The sequence below is a fragment of the Topomyia yanbarensis genome, chromosome 2 (assembly GCF_030247195.1).
Source record: "Topomyia yanbarensis strain Yona2022 chromosome 2, ASM3024719v1, whole genome shotgun sequence".
NCBI classification, from domain to species: domain Eukaryota; kingdom Metazoa; phylum Arthropoda; class Insecta; order Diptera; family Culicidae; genus Topomyia; species Topomyia yanbarensis.
This window is the reverse complement of record NC_080671.1, coordinates 453,409,363-453,428,716: the sequence shown is the minus strand read 5'-3', so window position 1 is coordinate 453,428,716 and position 19,354 is coordinate 453,409,363. Positions and strand designations below refer to the sequence as shown.

The following is a 19,354-nucleotide window of genomic DNA, read 5'->3' as shown; positions in this document are numbered from 1 at the left end:
GCTTATTATAACACGTCAGTTGGAAGTAGCGGATGAAATAAAACCGAAACCAGATTCAATCCCCCAAGAGATAGTCATATGCCTTTCTCCAGCAGCACTATCAAATTGGTATTGTCAATTTGAGATATTTTAATCAGGACATTGATTTCGCTTTTAAAATTAATTGTTGAACTATTAAAATAAGTTGTTGTTTGCAAACAAGATTAATACCTGTAATGATCGTTGAAAAGTTTTTTGTTTGTTTGGTGAGCAAATTACAGCTAGTTGTTTTGCAAGGAGATTATTACAACACATGTTTATATGTTTTTCAGGGACTTTTCCGCCACCGGTCTCGTCATGGATGACGCAACGTATGTGAAAGCAATTATCTGGTAGATTCCTTTTCTTCACTGTTTGTCATAAGTTCAACATCCATAAGGAAATCAAAAAGCAGAAGATGTCTAAGTTTGCCAAAATATATATGATCTGGCAAGCAATTTGTTCGTGTGAACGTGAAAGAATGCCTTCAAAATCATCTACTTTTACTTCTCAGACCTAACGATTCTCGTACACTTTTCTGTCCAGATTCAGCCTCGTACCATTACTCGAAATGAGGTTCTGAGGAGGACGATTTCGTGGCAAAGGATCTTTATCCTCCAAAACGCACCGGAATTTCGGTAAATTGAGAAACACTGGGCCATCCTGAAGCAGGCACTCCCGTAAATCGAGGCGGGAAAGGGAAGGAATGGTTAGTCCGATACTTGCTTTTGCTAGAGGCCGTATATACTACTGCGCACTCCACAAGTATCACAGGAGAAGGATATTTTTGTTAGAAGTTGGATCTACTTCTTCTTTACCGACGCCAGAGAGGTGACTTCACTATCTGGACTAGATATCGATCCACCAAACTCATAGACCGGGGACCAACGGCTTTACTTCCCTTCCGACATGACGACAGATTTTTTCCATCAGAAAAATCTCAACGACCTCGGCTGGAATTGAGCCCAGCCCAACTGGAATGAGTAGCGGTCACGCTTACTACTCAACCACCGGCGCCGTCATGTGACCGAAGTTTTACGTACATTTTGATGAAAAAGTGATAGTCATGATTTCGTGCAATTCTGCCCGTTATACCCAACATTCCAAATGTGCAGAATTATGGGCGCCCTAACGTTGTCTTACTGTGGATAAAAAATGATAAAACAATATATCACAGAGATGATTATGTTTTAGTCTAAAATTTTCTAAATAAAACGCATCGTAATGCCAATTGAAAAGGTAACAGGACATTTGAGGCTGCAAATAAAAAATATTTCGATGCATTTCTCATTTGCATTTGCATAATGTAATCCGCTGTTAGCAGAAAACTGACAGAATTAAAATGTGGTAATCTGATTTTCAAAGTTACATGACGTTGTTTGGGGATGAAAAATGACCAAGCCAAGAAGGAGGAACGATGAAGTAAAGCGGTTTTACAGTCTTCCGATAGAACGCTGTCTAGACCGGTAAAAATTTATTTTTCTTCCGTGAGGTGTTTTAAGTTTATTTTCGCAACAGAGCGCGCTAATCTTTATTATGTTTTAAATACTCTTATGTCTCAAATACTACGTGAAAACCGTACTATCACGTAACAAATCTCAATTTCTTAATTCGCTAGCCGATGGAAATATCCATCCCAAGTAGCAACTGAAGTTTTATGACACTCTTGAAGGAGCTCTTAAAACTTGGATTGCTCTTGTAGTGTGCTATAAAACTTTAAATGTTAGTTGGGATGTTATTTTAGAAAAGTCACTCATTTTAATACTTCCAATGCGGACAAAAATAGAGCAAATGATTTGTTGTTGATGTTGATTCTTCGAAAGTAATATTCGATTTTTTAAAGTTTATTTCTCATAGCTCTAAATCTAAAGAATGTTCTCTTTACTAAAAATTATGTACTGAGCTATCTGAAATTGGAAGTCAGAGTCCGAATATACTTAAACAAAATTGGCATTTTCATGAATCGAATGAAGAAATAATTTCAAAATATCAGAATTACTCGAATCTATTAATATGAGCAGCACCATGCATTTCAATGCGAATTATGTATTATAAAGGGAGTAGAAAACACGTCGAATGAATATCGTCGTGATTCATAATTTGTCTCTGTGTTTGTCCGTAAAAATAGGTTTTCGATTTAGTATAGGTAAACATAGGTTTTAATTTTAAAATAGACTAAATAATTTTATGAACCGCTGTCTCAATTGTGAGAAGTTCTGAAGATATTGCACAGGCCATAACACTGTCAGGCATAGGACTGCAAAAGTGACTTTTGGAGGGGTTTGTCGGTACAGATATGTTCATTAACGGTCCCACATATGATGAAGAGCGGAATCATTATGCCACATCCGCTGATGGCTTGCCAGACAAAGATTTTATGACCAATTTTGAAAGCTTTTTTTTTCTTCTACCTTCCCCAAGGTTGAGGGGTTTGATGGTATTGCAAACATCATCAAGCATATTGTGTCCATCAGTGGTACAGAACCTCTGCTTTAAGATGGTTATTGCATTACACCTCGATAGTGGTGAATCGAAGAGACCGAAAGGGCTTATGCGCTTTTTTATGTTCTATGTTTTTTCATACTCTGCACCTGCGCATACTAACGCTCAACCACCAGTCTGTACGCGGTGACGTGGCCGACTGGCGGGTCGACATGGATTGACTTTTGCTGTGTGCCGTGTTTGCAAACACTTCGACTTCGTCATCGTCCATAAACTAATTAAATACTTATATTAATTTAATAATTAAATTGGGGACGGGCATAGTGTAGTTGGTAAATTGATTGCCTTGTACGCAGCTCACCTGGGTTCGATTCCAAAAGAAATTTCTCTAGCTCGAAAAGAGGCGAATGAACCTAAGGTTAAAACCTATATAGTCAAAAAAATAATTAAATTAATTTAATAAATAAATTAATGTAATAAATACATAAGTAGAAACCTATAAGTTGTCGTTTTGTAACAATCGTAGTTTTTCGTACTAGTGTACAATTGTTATTGTTTGTCGTATGTGTATGTGTTTTTCTGTGTATTTGTGACAGCTGGTTCTCGTGAACTAACTTTAGTTCCATTTTTTACATTTTAGCGACATTCAGTTAGAGAAAAAGTTGTTGTATGGCACTTAACGCTTTATTTGGTTGAATCATTCCAGTTCGGAATTCAGTCGCTAAGGCGGCGCTGTTATCAACTGTTTAATAAAGCTAAATAGAAATGTGGTGTCTTCGAGAAAGTTGTAGGTCTTATAATTTTGAACACATCTTCTGAAGATGCAAATTTTGTAGGTTCTGTATGTTTCGAGATGGAAAAGGTTTTAGCTGAAACATTTACTTACAGATTATGTTTTCAAAAATACGCCATATTTCAAAACTTGTAGGACCTACAAAGTTGGTACCGTCAGAAGATATATTTACAATTACGTGACATACAACTTTGCAGTAGACACCATCTTTCTATTTTGTTCCATTCAAAAGTTGATAACAGCGCCGCCTATCGACTAAATTCCGAACTATCATGAAATGATCATATAACGCACTAGATGTCGCACAACAACTTTCCCAAAGACACCATAACTCTAAAACAAAAGAAAAGGAAAGGACGCGTGAATTGTGGGTTAGCCCCTTTTGGACGCCAGCCATTCATCGAATATACTAGAAGTACACATGTAAAGTACATCAATACCGGCCACTTTGATGCGTTTTATTTCAGACTGAGTTAGTCGTAATCAGAAGTGTATATACGTCCTCGTAGTAATGCCGTAAGGTAGTGCTGGGGAGGACTCATGTTCTAGACTAGATGAGTGGTTTTAGCGGGTCGGGTGGCAGCCCAAACCCGTTCTCTAAGACGTTAGAGTTGTGTACCTTTTTTCCTGGAGTCTCGGGGCTTTTTTGAAAGTTTTTTATCACTACCACTCAGTTTGATGCGTTTTACTTCGGACTGAGGTAATTGCAATCAGAACTGTATATAACGAGGATTCGCTTGTCTGTTCCATTTGATCACGCATTATAATGGGCTGATATAACACTATGACAATCTACGAAACCCCAGTAATAATATGATAGTCAAACTTCAACTTTTAACAATATATCTTTGTTACAATTTCAAAGCAGTTTTCTTATAAAACGAAAGTAAAATTGTGTTTTTTTATCTGCGGGCTTATAAGAGCGTTATTCTTAGCATATTGAACGTGAGCAGTACTACGTTCCTGATGTGATGAAACTAAAAACAATGTGGCTTCAGAAAAGCCACAATTTGCTCTTCAATGAACATTCCATTTCGCTCTTCACTTTTTAGTCTTTTTAACCTTTTTGGACTTACCTTTGACAGCTTTCGCGAACTTTTTATCAGCACTCGCTGATTTTTTCCTCCGCCAGCGCACGCTTGCGTTTGATTTCATTTTTCTGCTCCTCCAATACGGCTGTTATTGGGGAATCGGTCAAAATTTGAGACGATCGGCGTTTACGAACTTACCACTTCTTCGAATCAGATCGTGCACTCGCCCTGGGAAGAGGTCTGACGTCTTCAGAGAGGCTTACATCTGCAGCAGATTCTATGCTAATGGACGAGTTTTGTTCGGGGTTGGATCGATATGTGACAAATCTTGCCAGAAACTCCTCAGGAGGGAAAATTTCGGGATTGAAGCGGTACACGCCAGAGACTCTGAAAGCTGCTTGGCATTTAATTAATAAAATATCGGAATCAACTTTGTTATAAACAATTTCCGACTTTTAATGATTCTAATCTTTTATTTCTATTTGGTTTTAAATTATTTTTTTACTTATTTCTCGTGTATATTTTTCCTTATAATCATCAATATTAGTACATCAAATTTTGCTTTGAAAAAGGTTGGCTTTTCACAAATGGTCGGTGTTAGGTCAGACCGGACTAAGTGACAGTGCATTGATTTCGAGAAAAACGCGTTTAAAGTTTGAATCGCAGCATCCTTTACGTTATAATTGGAAAATAATTTTTACCATAATTCTTGTTTATTGTTTCATATTTCAAATCTGGTAAAAGTGGAATGTAGATGAAGAAATTCTTTATCCAGTGCTATCATTAACTCATTTTTTGTTGTTTTGCGACTTGGTCCGGTCTGACTTAACACCGACCAAATATCAAAGTGCACATTACTCTACACTAAATTTACAACTCGGCCAACCAGCCCCGCACAGAGCTCGGCCAACCTACCCCAATGTATATGTTCGAGAACAATCACGATTTACACAAACAAATATAAGGTTACACTGGTAACCGTTACACCATTTTGTTGGGTTTTGAATACCTTTTCCAGCAGTACAAAATTATTGGAAATCGGATGTAACTTGATTCGCGTTACACATATTATTTTTCAGAAACAGAAATTTACTCAGCAGTGCCGAAAAAAGAACAAACGTGCTCCTGTACAAACGACATCATCAAAACACCTGAAATTACGTCGGTACATTGGTGACTTGATACCCCACCAAAATCACTATAGATGTCACTACTGCGCATAATAGCCTTTTCATAAAAGACACGCGGCCAACCAGCCCCGGTCACACCTACCCATGCGTAAAGACAGTAGTGCTTAAAATCCATTAAATTAAATGAAAATTGTTTTCTTTTCTCGTTGAATAATTTACGAAACTAGCAACATTTTACGATGATACTTAACAACTTGTGCTTATTCATAAAATGACAATATATAAATTATATGCGAATGACATTATTTTCAACAAAATGAAAATTCAACTTTGTTAAGCCCACCTATAAACTACTGAAATTTTGAACATGTTTCGTTCTAAATCAAAAATTAATTAAATTTGCCAAAAATAATTATTGTGCAAAGGCGAGAAACAAATATATTGAGATTCAAAAGCACATCGTTTCACACTGCTAGGCGAATTAAATGCAATTTTTATTGCCCGATCACCGTCACTTAAATTTTATGACCTCAAAACCATTGTCTCGGATCACACGGTACAAGATAACAAGCGCCAGGCGTGGTGTCAACTTTTCAACTAGAAGCAAACTGGTCCAAGCCGAACACAGTTTAAAGATTTTTTTTCGATTAGCAAAAAATTTGTATCTGGTAATTTCTAGTTCCAACCTATAGCAAGCTAAAAAATAAAATTGTGGTGAATAGCCATTATATTCTAAAATTAAACTAAAATCGTCAATCCTACGGCCTTTCTCGCGCGAGAAAAATAAAACATACCAGACATGTCTTGCACATGGACCTACCCGACACACATTGTATTCAGTGGTAAGTATTTATATATGCGGGAAACGTTACTACCGGTTGTCATCACAGTGGCGCTCTTCAGGGCAAATTACTTCGCTTCACTATTAATACAGGGGAGTAGCTAGATATGACGTAACAAACTGATCCGAAGTATTTTCTATCTCAGTCGACACGACTCAAATCTTGAGTCATCCACCATCACACGATGGAAGTGGACTGCGTTCTCCTTAGAATGGTAAGTTCGCACATAGCCCAGACTCGACAGAACAACCCCCCTTCCCACATCAGTAGAAGTGACTGCCAAGTGTTGAGTTGGCAGTTGAAGCAACAGCGATGGCAAGTGTCCAAGAAGAGAGACAGCTTCAATTGGCAATTGCTGCTCCCGTCTTCACTTTTAAAGCGAGGGGGTTGGATCGTCCAACTAGCAAGTAAATTTAGCCGTTTCCCACGTATTGGAGTTGAAAGTGCCCCGGCCGCATAATTCATTCGTACCGTGGTATAAACGCAATAACACATCGTCCCATTCATCAGTTCAACCAGACCCGCTGTCGGTTATTCCGCGAGTCCAGGTACACCCCCAAGACCTACCGTGTTGCCAGGTTGCACAACGAACAGCAAAGTTTTGCTGTTCTCTGCTATTTAAAACTCTCGACTTGACCGATTATTATTATTATTATTATTATTATTATTATTATTATTATTATTATTATTATTATTATTATTATTATTATTATTATTTTTATTAACACTGACGCGGGCAGGTGCAGGGCAGAGGAAAACGGCGAACACAAAGCAAACGGATAATGTAAGCAACAGTTAAACTGGAAAATGCAGAGAGCACAGTAGTAAAGCAAACAACAAACGCAAGCGCAAAACAAACAAAGCTGAATACTGAGCGTATGTGTGTGGGTTTGTTGGATGAGCAGAAATGTGATACAATGAAGAACAGTAAAACTTGCTGTCACTTTGAACGGACGGTTCGCGTTGAGCCGAGTGCGTAAAAAAAGTGCAAGCATTCATTTGCAGTAGCGGTTTTCTGTTAAGTGCAAAAACAAATTTCCCCTGTCTGTTCGTTGAAAGAAAACGAAATGGGGTATTTTTCTCTGTTTTTAAATAAAAGTTAATTGATGTGTAAGAGAGCTACAATCTGTCTATGCTCCAACATGTCAAATCAGTACGATATAAAGCTATCCCAAAGTCGGTCTTTATGCTTTGAGATGTTAAAAAAATTATAACTAAAATTAGTCCCGCCATTACTTTGAATGTGGTAAGACTTACAACAAATTGAAGTTTGCTAATAGCTTATTAGGATTTTCAAAAGATTACAGTTGTTTATAGAGCAGCATTACTAAACAACCGATTTCCTTCTAACAGACATTTCTCACCTACTAGTTCGTCAGATTTACAGAGATAGGAGTCAGAGTTATAAAAGAAACATAACCCTACCAAGCTGACTGGTACGTTACGAATAATAATGAAAGCTATAATATTCTTACCTACCTACACAATGTGCTTGACTAATCGGCATGATACCGGTGGTAGCGCAGGAGAAACACGTTACACATAATGTAAGTAAATTGATTCAAACATTTGTTGCGGCATAACCGGTTCGAGCCGATCATCGTGGGTATATGGAATAGTGAATGTTGTTGATATTATCCTTCTTCTTTTTGTGATCGTTGAAACCGGGTTATTATCCATTGATCGTTGAATTTATTATACCCACACCCATACAAACCAGTTTCCTGACAACAAACTATGATAAAACAATGCTTTCTTCACTAACATATGATGGAGAGCATCTTTATTGTGTTGAACTTGCTGAGAGTCGTTGCGTACCACGACAATGAGCATATTGTTTGGCCGTACGACCAATATCGCGGCACAAGGTCTCTTTAAAACAAATAAACGGAAAGATAATCGCGAAGGGATTGAGCGTTCTTATGTTAACGTGTTTGTCGCTAGCGCATGTATGTAATTTCGCGTGCATAAATTAGATTTTTAAACCGTGTGCCCATTCGCATATTTACGTGTATTCTTGAATGATCGCGCGCTGGCCATCTGCCTAATGCTTTATTTTTAGTGTATAGCACACATGCTAGAAGAAAGTAAGTTTTACCATATCACTAGAGTTCCCGGCCATGTCGCCATGGAACATGTTGTCTAGTGAATATGAGCGTCATTTTATTTTTATTGGGCCAACTGAAGGCTTGAACCAAGGCTACTAAAACCGAAGGAATAGATTTCGGATGAAAAACGAATTTTTAACATGTCGTGGAGGCAAGTGATGTCGAGTATTTCTGTTTAATTCAATTCATTGTAATTGTTCGTACCTTCGAACTTCCAATGGCGATATTTCAAGAACTACACAGCCGTGCGGAGTAGTTATGAGTTATTTAGATAAAAGAATGTATGTGTAAAAGTATAGATGTGAGCTTTTTGTGCAGAAATCATTTACGTTTGATTTGTATAAAAAAGCAATAAAGAAATTGAATATCATATCAGTAATTTATCTTTATACGTCTTACAATTCTTGAAATGGTCTCCCATGGATCACTTATCTTGTGTAATTTCAAGATATATAGGCATCATCCTGCGTATTTTTGCGCCGAATTTTTATGAAAATACCCCTATGGAGACGCCTAGTAGCTCATAAATCTTCTTACAAATTGGAGTTGTCCTACTGGAGCTGTAGAGCTAGGTTCTCGGAAGGGCTCCCCGTCAGAATCACATACTACAATTTGCAGACGAGACAGGCGAATGGCGCCCACTAAAATACTTCCTTAGACCAATTGTAGCGAGCCGTGATTCTGAATGTGATATTCATTGCACGGTTCAGGTATGTACGGGCGTAGGGACTTCGCGCTCGCGTGTATCATCGCGAAAGGCTCAAGCATTTGTACGTTAACGTGTTCGATCGCGTGTGCTAACGTGTGTGTAACTTCGCGTGTATAAATTCTATTTCATAACCGTGTGCCTTTAGCATATTCGCGTGAGTACTTGGATAATCACGCGCGGACCGTGAATCTAATACTTTATTTTTGATGTGCGGCTCAGATGTTAGAAGAAAATGAAATCTTCCATATCACTAGAGTTCCCAGTGATGTCGCTATGGAACGTGTTGTCTAGTGGATATGAGCTATATTTTTTGATAGGTCCTACTGAATGTATGGACCTAAGTTATTAGGACAGAGGGTAGGGAGAACTGGGGGTGAGACGGACATATTAAGGAAATATTGAAATATAACGTAGTAAGAGCATGTTTTTGTCAACATGTAATACTCTATGCTGTAGCTCCATATGTTGGTTTTAAAAATCATTTTTTAAAGAATTATAAGAAGAAGAAATATCTGCACTTTTTCCAGACTGCTGGTGAAACGGTGGGGGAAAGAAGGACATGTTTCAGAAAAGATGATCACAGCACAAAATATTAAAATTTACTGTTTCTAACGGATGTTTTAAATAGATTATGGTTCTTCTTAATATATATGTTCAGTTCTAGGTGAAAAATAACGTTTTGGGGTACGATTTAGAGTTGAAGCAAATGATGTATTTTCTAATATCGTTTTTGCCGTTGTCATAAAGAGAGCTATACAATCAGTTCCAATAATCAGTCACAATCACTAATACAAAACTGGAAAGTTATATATTAAATGCGTTATTGGTAACATCAGCTTCTGGATTACACATAGCCAGAGTATGGGATTTGCACAAAGTCGTCTACTTTCCATGTCCTAGGAATTCCGTATATAGCCTCGATTACATTAAGGTTCATCCTGCAGTCTACTGAATGTGAGACTTCAGCCAGCTGGATGGTTCTCCACGTTTGACTGATAGAATTTCGTTTCTACATGCGCTACATTCATATAAGGATGAATCAACAGATATAATTAAGACCGTCCGTCTTGCCCCACCAGTACACATAGTTTTTAAACGTTTGTACCTATTCACGCATAATTCAATTTACCTGTTATTTTCCACGAAGATGTCACTTAAGAGTTACTTTATCAAAACAAAGGAAAAAATTCGCAAAAAATTGAATTTTTTTCGATAAACCTTAAAATCGGAGACTTGAAAATTACATCCGTAAGAAGCTGCACTACTGATTATCAATATTTGCTTAAATTGTACAGTTTAACAGTATTCAAGGTCTACTAAGTGGTTCATAATTCATGGTTACCCACAAAGATAGGGTGCACATACAATACAATTGAAGTTTTAAAGTTATATCCCTAAAATAACCATGTGTCCGTCTTATCCGCAGTTCCCCTAATGATTTCCGGAGGTGTTATTAAGTTTGCGCGATCGCGAACGTAGCTGTGCGTTGTTAATCGCGAAGGGCTTAAGCGTTCGTATGTTAACGTGTTTGTCACGTGTGCTCGCGTTCATGTAACTTCGCGTGTACAAAACTGGATTTTGTAACCGTGTGGCCATTCCTATATTCGCGAGCGTTCTTGGATAGTCACGCGGACTTTCATTCTGATAGTTAGTTTTCGGTGTACAATTCGCATTTTGACAGGGAGTAAGTTACCCCATATCACTAGTCGCTGGTCATGTCGCCATGGAACGTGTTGTCCAGTGGATATAAGAGCTTTCTTTTTTTAATTGGTCCAATTGAAGGCATGGACCTAGTCTGTTGATATCAAGGATAGAAACATCCGGAAGTGACCCATTCACGATCGTGCGACCGCAGGAGTTTTTAGGTTCACGCTTGATACCGCGTTTGAAAATTTATAGAAGCTGAGACATTCACTTTATCACCGGAATGTTATCATGTGTACGGAATCGCGGCTGCAGGTACCGTGGATGGTCGCGAAGGGCTCAAGCATTTGTATATTAATGTGTTTGTCACGTGTGACTTCGCGTGTATAATTTCGATTTTATAATGATATAGTGTGTACTCTTGTTTAATCGCGCGCGAACCGTGAGTCTGATGCTTAATTTTAGTGTATGGTACAGATGGTAGAAGAGAGTCCGTTTCTCCATATCACTAGCGTTCCAGGTCATGTCACCATTGAACGTGTTGTTTAGTGAATACGAGTGTCACTTTTTTGATTGATTCAACTGACTAATGCTCCTAGGACCGAGGTAAGACTTCCGGACGTGACCGTTTCATGATCGCGCGAGTGGTGGGTTAATGTTTGAGACCGCGTTTGGAAGTTTAAAGATGCTACGTTTACTTAACTACTGGGGTTTTTTCATGTAGGTGAAATCGCGGGCGTAAATATGTGTGGATCACACAATATCGCGAAGGCCACGAGCGTTTTTTCCTATATGAGTATAGTAGAGATATACTAATAAAAAGAATCATTTTAAACACTCTTACAGTTGTCTTCCGTTTTAATTCCACTATGATGAACAAAATGCAAAATTGCACTTTTCTGTTACAGGTACGTATTTCGGCTACGACTTGCAGCCTTCTACAGTGTATTGTATCGAAATATATTCTGATACAATACACTGAAGAAGGCTGCAAGTCGTAGCCGAAATACGTATCTGTAAAAGAAAAGTGCAATTTTGCATTTTGTTCATCATAGTGGAATTAAAACGGAAGACAACGGTAAAAGTGTTTAATATAACATTCCACTAAGTCTCTCAAAACAGTGCTTTTGTTAAAGTGTTAAAAAGAATCATAACAAGCCGAATAAAGGAAAAAAGATGCAAAGTGCTTGGTTAGAAATGTATAAATTGACCGATGAGATGAGATGAGCAAAAGAAACAGACTAACGAAGTAGAATAGAAAAACACATGCAATCAAACTCGTCTAAATGAAGCAAATGTTATATATTTACCATTAACGACAGTGGTATGCTGTTAGACTTTCATCATGCTATGCTGGCCGGGAATGGATGACTCACGTGCGTCGGTAAATTCATTGTACCCTAATTTATCCAATCCGACTTTCCCGAATGAATAGAACCAAATGCATAAATTGATCACCAGAAGTATTAGCCACTATTCTATCATATGCGCCAGTTCTGCATCCATTCTCTGACCCAACAGTCACAAATACTCAGACGAATACATACAAAGAAAAACTACGTTTATTACAAAGCGACAACTAATAGGTTTCTACTTATGTATTCATTAAATTAATTTAATTATTAAATTAATTTAATAAAGTATATGCACGATGACGAATTCGACCGATAAATGGACACACAATGACTCCCCTCTGTGAGCCCCGTCCACGAATACCGCCATCAAATTTTGTAACAATATTTGCAAACACGGCACACAGCAAAAGTCAATGCACGTCGACCCGCCAGTCGGCCACATCACCGCGCACAGACCAGTGGTTGAGCGTTTGTATGCGCAGTTGCAGAGTAGAAGAAACATAGAACATAAAAAAGGTGCATAAGCCCTCTCGGTCTCCTTGATTCACAACTATCGAGGCGCAATGCAATAACCATCTTAAAGCAATTGTCTGTCAGAGGTTCTGTAGCACTGATGCACGCAATATGCTTAGTGATGTTTGCAATACTGTCAAACCCGTCAACCTTTGGGTGTATCAAATTGAGGAGATTTAGAATTAAAAAACACAATAATTGTGGCAAACTAATTGATTACTTCGATTATCCATTGATTGCTAATCGATTAAAAATTAAGCTGTTAATCGATTAATCGAACCATAATCTGACATCCCGCGTTTATAAGTTTATTAGTACTAAGACATTCACTTAACCACCGTGGTGTTTTCATGTTTGCGAAAGAGCGGACGTAAGTGTGCGTGGATGATCGCGAAGGTTTTAAACGTTTGTATGTAAACCTGCTGAATTCTAGAAGAGTGAGATTCTCCCTATCACTGAAGTTCCCAGTCATGTCACCATGGAACGTGTTGAGTGAGTATGAGCGATAGGTCCAACTGAAGGCTTCGCGTGAATTAATTTCGATTTTATAACTGTGTGAACATTTGCTTATTCGCGTGGTCTAGAATGATCGCGCGAACTGTGATGCTTAATTTTCAGTGTGCGGTTTAGATACTAGAAGAAAGTTCTCCCATGTCACTAGAGTTCCTGGTTATGTCGCTATGGAACGTGTTGTATAGTGAAAATGAGCATCATTTGTTTTGATTGGTCCAATTGAAGGCATAAGTGCAGGCTGCTAGGACCGAAGGTAGGGCTTCCGGACGTTACCGATTCATGATCGCGCGAGCGGTGGATCAATGCATCAGGCCGCATTCGTAAATTATTGCGTAAATTTGTTACTGCAAAGGCCACGAGCGTTTGTACGTATGAAACGGGAGAAATTGTTAGTGTGTATGAGAGAAAATGCATCTTCTTCGTCATTGGATGAACAAGGTATTTCGTTGCTTAGAATACTCGGTTATATTAATACCTTGTTCATCCAGTGACAAAGAAGATTTGGCAGGACACTGATGACTTATGAGCATGTTAATAACAAAAAAAAACTTCGAATGTCGGAATGCATGGAATGAACTATAATATTTCAAATGTTTATTAACTTCGCATAATAGTTTATTTTTCGTGCTTCAAAATACAAATAATTTATTGAAACGCTAGTCTATTTTACCCCACATTATTCCAAGGATCCCATTAGATACTTCTACTTCCCTCAAAGTTAGCCCAAAACCAAAAAAACAGGCATACATCTAAAAAAAGAAGAGGTAGCGAGTTGGTCTGTTCCGCAAAAAGGTGTGTTTTCAAAGCATCTACAACTTTCTAGAACATCGAAAAACTGTAAAAAATCAAATAAAAAAGTTACAATAAAAACACTTTTTAGGGGGGTATTCCGACATGATAGCTTTTCCAAAGACATCAATAGTTTCGCAGCAAATATCAATGCCCGGCTTTTTTTGATTTCGTTCTACTGTGGAGCGGTGGGTCAATGCATGAGAGCGCGTTCGTAAATTTGTTAGTGCTAGAATGTCATTTCATGACCGAGATGTTTTAATGCTGGCAATATCACGGGCGTATGTATGTGTGGATTATTGCAGTTGCATGTTCTCGTCTGTGACCAAAATGTGTTATTGCGAAGGCCACGTGCGTTTGTACGTTTGGAACGGGAGAGATTGTTAGTGTGTATGAGAGAAAATGCAATTGATTGTTAGTGAGTGATAGTAAACGACCACTAATAGGCTTCTACTTTTACATTTCTTTAATTAGCCGATGACGAAGTCGACCGATAAATAGACACGCAATGATCGCCACTGCGAGCTGTGTCCGCCAACACTGTCATTAAGCATTGGAATAATGTCAGCAAACACGGCCCACAGCAAGAGTCAGTCCATGTCAACCCACCAGTTGGCCAGGCCAGTGCGCACATGGTAGTGGTTCATCGTTAGTTAGGGCTGATGCGAAATATGAAAAAAAACACAAACACGCCCATAAGCCCTCTCGGTCCCTTCGATGCACCACTATCGAGGTGTAACGCAATAACCATCTTAAAGCAATTGTCTGTCAGCAATTCTTTAAAACTGATACATGAAATATGCTTGATGATGCTTGCAATATCAAAAAACCCATCAATCTAGGGGAAAGAAGGATCGAAATGCAAGATTTTAAAGCATGCAATCAACATTTTAAATGTCGCTTTCATGCTATCATGGCCAATCTGTGCCAAATTTCGGACATTGGCGTGGCAGAGAGTCTAACAGTAAAGTAGACGAATATTTAGACAAAAGCTTTCAATTAGGGGGATTCTAATGCTTAATAGCATTGCAAAAACTACCATTAGGGAACATGTACAGCTGATAAAGGGGGAAATTAACTTCGAAGCTCATATCATAGGTTTTATTACAAACAAAAAAGAAACACTCTTGTTGGTGCTGCTACAAAGACGTCCGAGTGGTCGTTTTCATATCCATTTTGTGGATGAGACGCGAATGCTTTTCCTCTAATATATCATTGTAGTATTGTTTTAGAGCAAAAACTTCGACAAACCTGCTAATATTAGCATGTTTAAGAAACTAAAAATAGTGTAGTAGTATCATACAAAAATCAAGTCACAACATGTCAAGTTTGTTTTTACAGCGAGAGCAAATTTGTGTGCGGTAGCAGAGAGAGCCCTTCGCGATGATACACGCGATCACGAGTCCCTGCGCTCGCACATACCTGAACCGTACAATGAATATCACATTCAGAATCACGGCTCGCTACAATTGGCCTAATGCAGTGTTTTAGTGGGCGACATTGCCCGTCTCGTCTGCAAATTGTAGTATGTGATTCTGACGGGGAGCCCTTCCGAGAACCTAGCTCTACAGCTACAGTAGGACAACTCTCGAAAAAAAAAATTACGGCACAAGTTAGAAGGGGAAAATCTATGCGTATTCTACTTCTGTGCGGTTATGACTCTGATATTACCCACCCATTTTTATAAGATTAACATTCAAGATCATACCTTAAATATTGTAAAAAGACCCATTGGAAATGTTTAGATAAATGACCTGGTTTCGTACTAAACCCTGTGGGTCGGAATCGCTCCCTTGCGATTTTTGCGATGTGCTGGGTTTTTAGCGACCTAGAACGACAGGATCATTTATGCTTCTCTAAAGAAGATGTCTTCTTCTACGTTTTTTGTGGTCTTGTAAATAATTTTACATTTAAAACCAAAAAAAAAAAAAAAATATTTAGCATTTGTACATAGTGTCAGGGTTACCATTCAAAAATCACTGTACAAAATACGACAGTATTTATGCACGAGAAAGTGTATCCGAATATATTGAACACGATGTAATGCAACAGGAAAGTGGCCCCACGAAGACTTGAACCATTTTTTTTTTGCAGATAAAATTCTACTTTTTCGGGGTTGCCAAAATGTAAAAAAAATCTCCACGTGTTTTTTGATCAAAGTCCGCTAGAAATGGTGCTCTGCCCTGTCGATCCCGTACAGCAAATAGTTGATTTTTGTTCTCATGGGTAGAATAATTATCAACAGAAAGGAACAACAAACCGAGCAAAAATAAAATAATAAAACGAGTGCCAAACAGTAATGGCTGGCAGTGAGGTTAAGGGGCGTTATTGCCAGTCGTCTAGGTGCAGAGTACGTGAGCGCGAATCAGTCGCTTGATTGTTATTGTTTTTATTACAGTAGTCTTCATTTTGAAGGAATCCGAGAGGCTGCAGAGTGTCCGATAACCTTTTGCTCGGCTGACCTCTTTGGGGATGGCCCGTAGCGAAAGGGAAGTCATAGGCAGTCAGATCGCTGTGAATGATTGCAGGCTTGTTTAAATTTCACTACATCATTTTTGTGTGGCGAAGCATGGTTACACTGAATAATATTGATAGGTTATCGCCGAGTCGGATCTTTAGTTCGGCGCTTTTGTTTCTCTCCGATTCCGGCCGAATATATTTGATGCTGTGTTGCAAAAACAACGCCGTTGTCAGTTGTGTAAATTGATGTAAACATATGAACGGACTGGTTCAGTAAGAAAACAAACCATTAAGCGCGTTACAAGGTTTCTGTGTGTAAATAGAATTGTGCTACAAAGGTTACCAAAATGTAAACTGTAAGTTCTAGCATTTCCTAATGCATCATTCTGCACTCTGACGGGTACCTACATCATGTGGATGTCAGAGTAAACAATGATCTACCACTGAATCATAGGCATACATATTGAAAGAGAGACACATCGGCTCGGCAAACAATTACCACCGCCGGCCGACGTCTGGTCGTAACCAGTAACCGCAGCCGCAGCGGTAGTTTCTCGTCGGCATACAACTCAGGCATATTTGCAACCTAATGGTAAACACCTAACAGAAACGTGAGCACAGCTGAAAAATAATAATCAACGGACCCCAGGTCTGGAAAAAAAAGCCAAAAAAACGCGTGCAAATGAGATAAGTGGTTCGTTGAGAGGTACAGCATAAAAAGGAAGCTCCCCCCTGTTGGATCCACTTTTACCACTCGGTCATTGAAAAAACACGCATGCCGAAAGGTGTGGGACTACACAACAACAAAAGAACGCAGCCAGTAAACAAGGAAGAAAAGGTTAATGATCATCACGAAAATTAATAAAAAAAAACTCACAAGTTAAATAAAGAAAAATGGTAAAATGAACTTGCTATTACACAAAAGGCGGTTCTGAAGAAATGTGTAAACGTAGCACAATAATTGCAGAACATGCTGAACCAGCGTACGATGACGAGAATGCAGTGGCTGCTTTTGTCTTGGCGAAGAACGGTGCACCAGTAGATTGCACATAATAAATCAACACTGACACCGAAAACATACTAGTGTTTGAAGCAACTGTATTTTTTATCGAAACGCAACTGTTATTTTCCTTATAAAAAATATGACTTTCTAAAAATGCAACGATAGAACAATCCCAACAATTGGAAATAGTTTACCCCAATCGATTGAATTTATTTAAGCGTACTTCCGGATTGATTGGATTTTGCGTAAGAAATGTATAGAATCAATTAGCTATAACTCGTCAGAAATGAAAAGCTAATCTATTGATGGTTTGCGGAAGTTTTGAAAATATTGATTCTATAGCATTCTCTCGTAGGGTCCATGGATTACGTCTAATCAATATTTGTTCAATAACGGCTTAGTTTTTTTTGTGGAAATAACTGTTTCACATCACGGCGAAATCCGGTCAAGCCTCCCAAGCGAATGATCCCCATCTAGCAATTAATATTTTTATGGACTCATACAAGATTCATCGGACAAACAGTGCGTGACTCGTGACGAACTGCAGTACTTATTGTTCATCCGCGATCTTGTATGAAAAATGGTATACCTAGGCTCTATATTGCTGCGACACAGTTTAAGTAAATAATTGACATGGTGTAATGAACGAAAACTTGGCATCGAATAAAAAACAGAAAAATAGAACAAAAAGCACAAAATAGTAGAAGAGGTGGGTAATGAAGTGCATGTTTCGTTCAAATTTTCGTGTGGTTACATTTTCCTGTTGCATTATATCGTGTTCAATAGTTTCGGACACACTTTCTCGTGAATTTATAACTGCCCTTTTTTCATAGTGATTTTTTAATGGAGACCCTGATACTATGTGCAAATGCATAAAATGTATCTGGAATTGAATGTAGAAATATTTAAAAGGCCATCAAAAACGTAGAAGACAACTTTTTTGAAGAAGCATAAACGATCCGGTCGTTCTCGATCGCTAAGGAATCAGCACATCATAAAAATCGCAAGGGAGCGACTCCGACCCAAAGGCTTCAGTACGAAAGCGGGTCATTTAACTAAACATTTCCAATGGATCTTTTTCAATATTTTAAGATATGATCTTGAATATTATTCTTATAAAAATGGGTGGGTAAGATGTATAACCGCAATGAAATAGAATACACATAGATTTTCCCCTTCTTACTGGTGCCGTAAATTGCCACAGGAATTTCCGGGTGAGTCATTTAGGATGATTTTATCTCAAATGTGATAAATAACAATCTTAATCGTAATTTATGAAATTTGAAAAAAAATATATAAGTTTCTTGAATATGCTACCATTTCAGAACCATGAACATTTTTTCCTGGACGATATTTGCAAGGATTGTACCTACTTTATGTACTGTTGATAACATAAAAAATTGATCGCAAAGCGCAGGTTCATCCTAAATTATATTTTTTTTTTCAAATTTTTTCGGTAATATCAGAAGTTTGGTGGTAAAATACACTAAGTTCTTTCTAACTCACGTAATATCAGTCTACTTTCTACTTCTGCCCAAGTCAGACGTACAATCGAACCAAGTGAACAACAACTAGCAACCTCTCGATCTAGTGTGCATTGTCTCGAGAACAAAGGAAACTTTTAATTTATTCTTGCCATCATGAGTAAAGTTGACGAAAAATCTCTGCTCCGACCCAACACAGCGGTCGTTGACTTTAAATTCTGTTCAATAAGATTGAGTTTTCATGAAGTGGAATACCTGCTGAAGGTGAAGATGCAGCTAAAGCTCAAGGAGGTTATGCATCTGCAGTATCATCATCTTCGCAATGTAGTGCGAAGATGATGATACTTCATTCAACACGTTAGCACAAGCCGAACGTTTCGTTTTGCAGAACAACTTGAAGCACGTGGCTGAAAGTGATAAAGTTGGAATTAAGATTCCCGTGTATATAGAAAAAGACTATGTAGATGTAAAATTACATGACCTATCACCACGTACCCCTCCTGATCTAATCGCAAAATAC

General features: G+C 38.2%; 1 protein-coding gene across 3 annotated transcripts in view; it reads right to left on the bottom strand.

Moving 5' to 3' along the window:
- The window catches only part of LOC131685845 (uncharacterized), a 226,212-nt gene that overhangs the window by 182,077 nt on the left and 24,781 nt on the right, over positions 1–19,354 (bottom strand). The gene's annotated exons all lie outside the window — the stretch shown is intronic.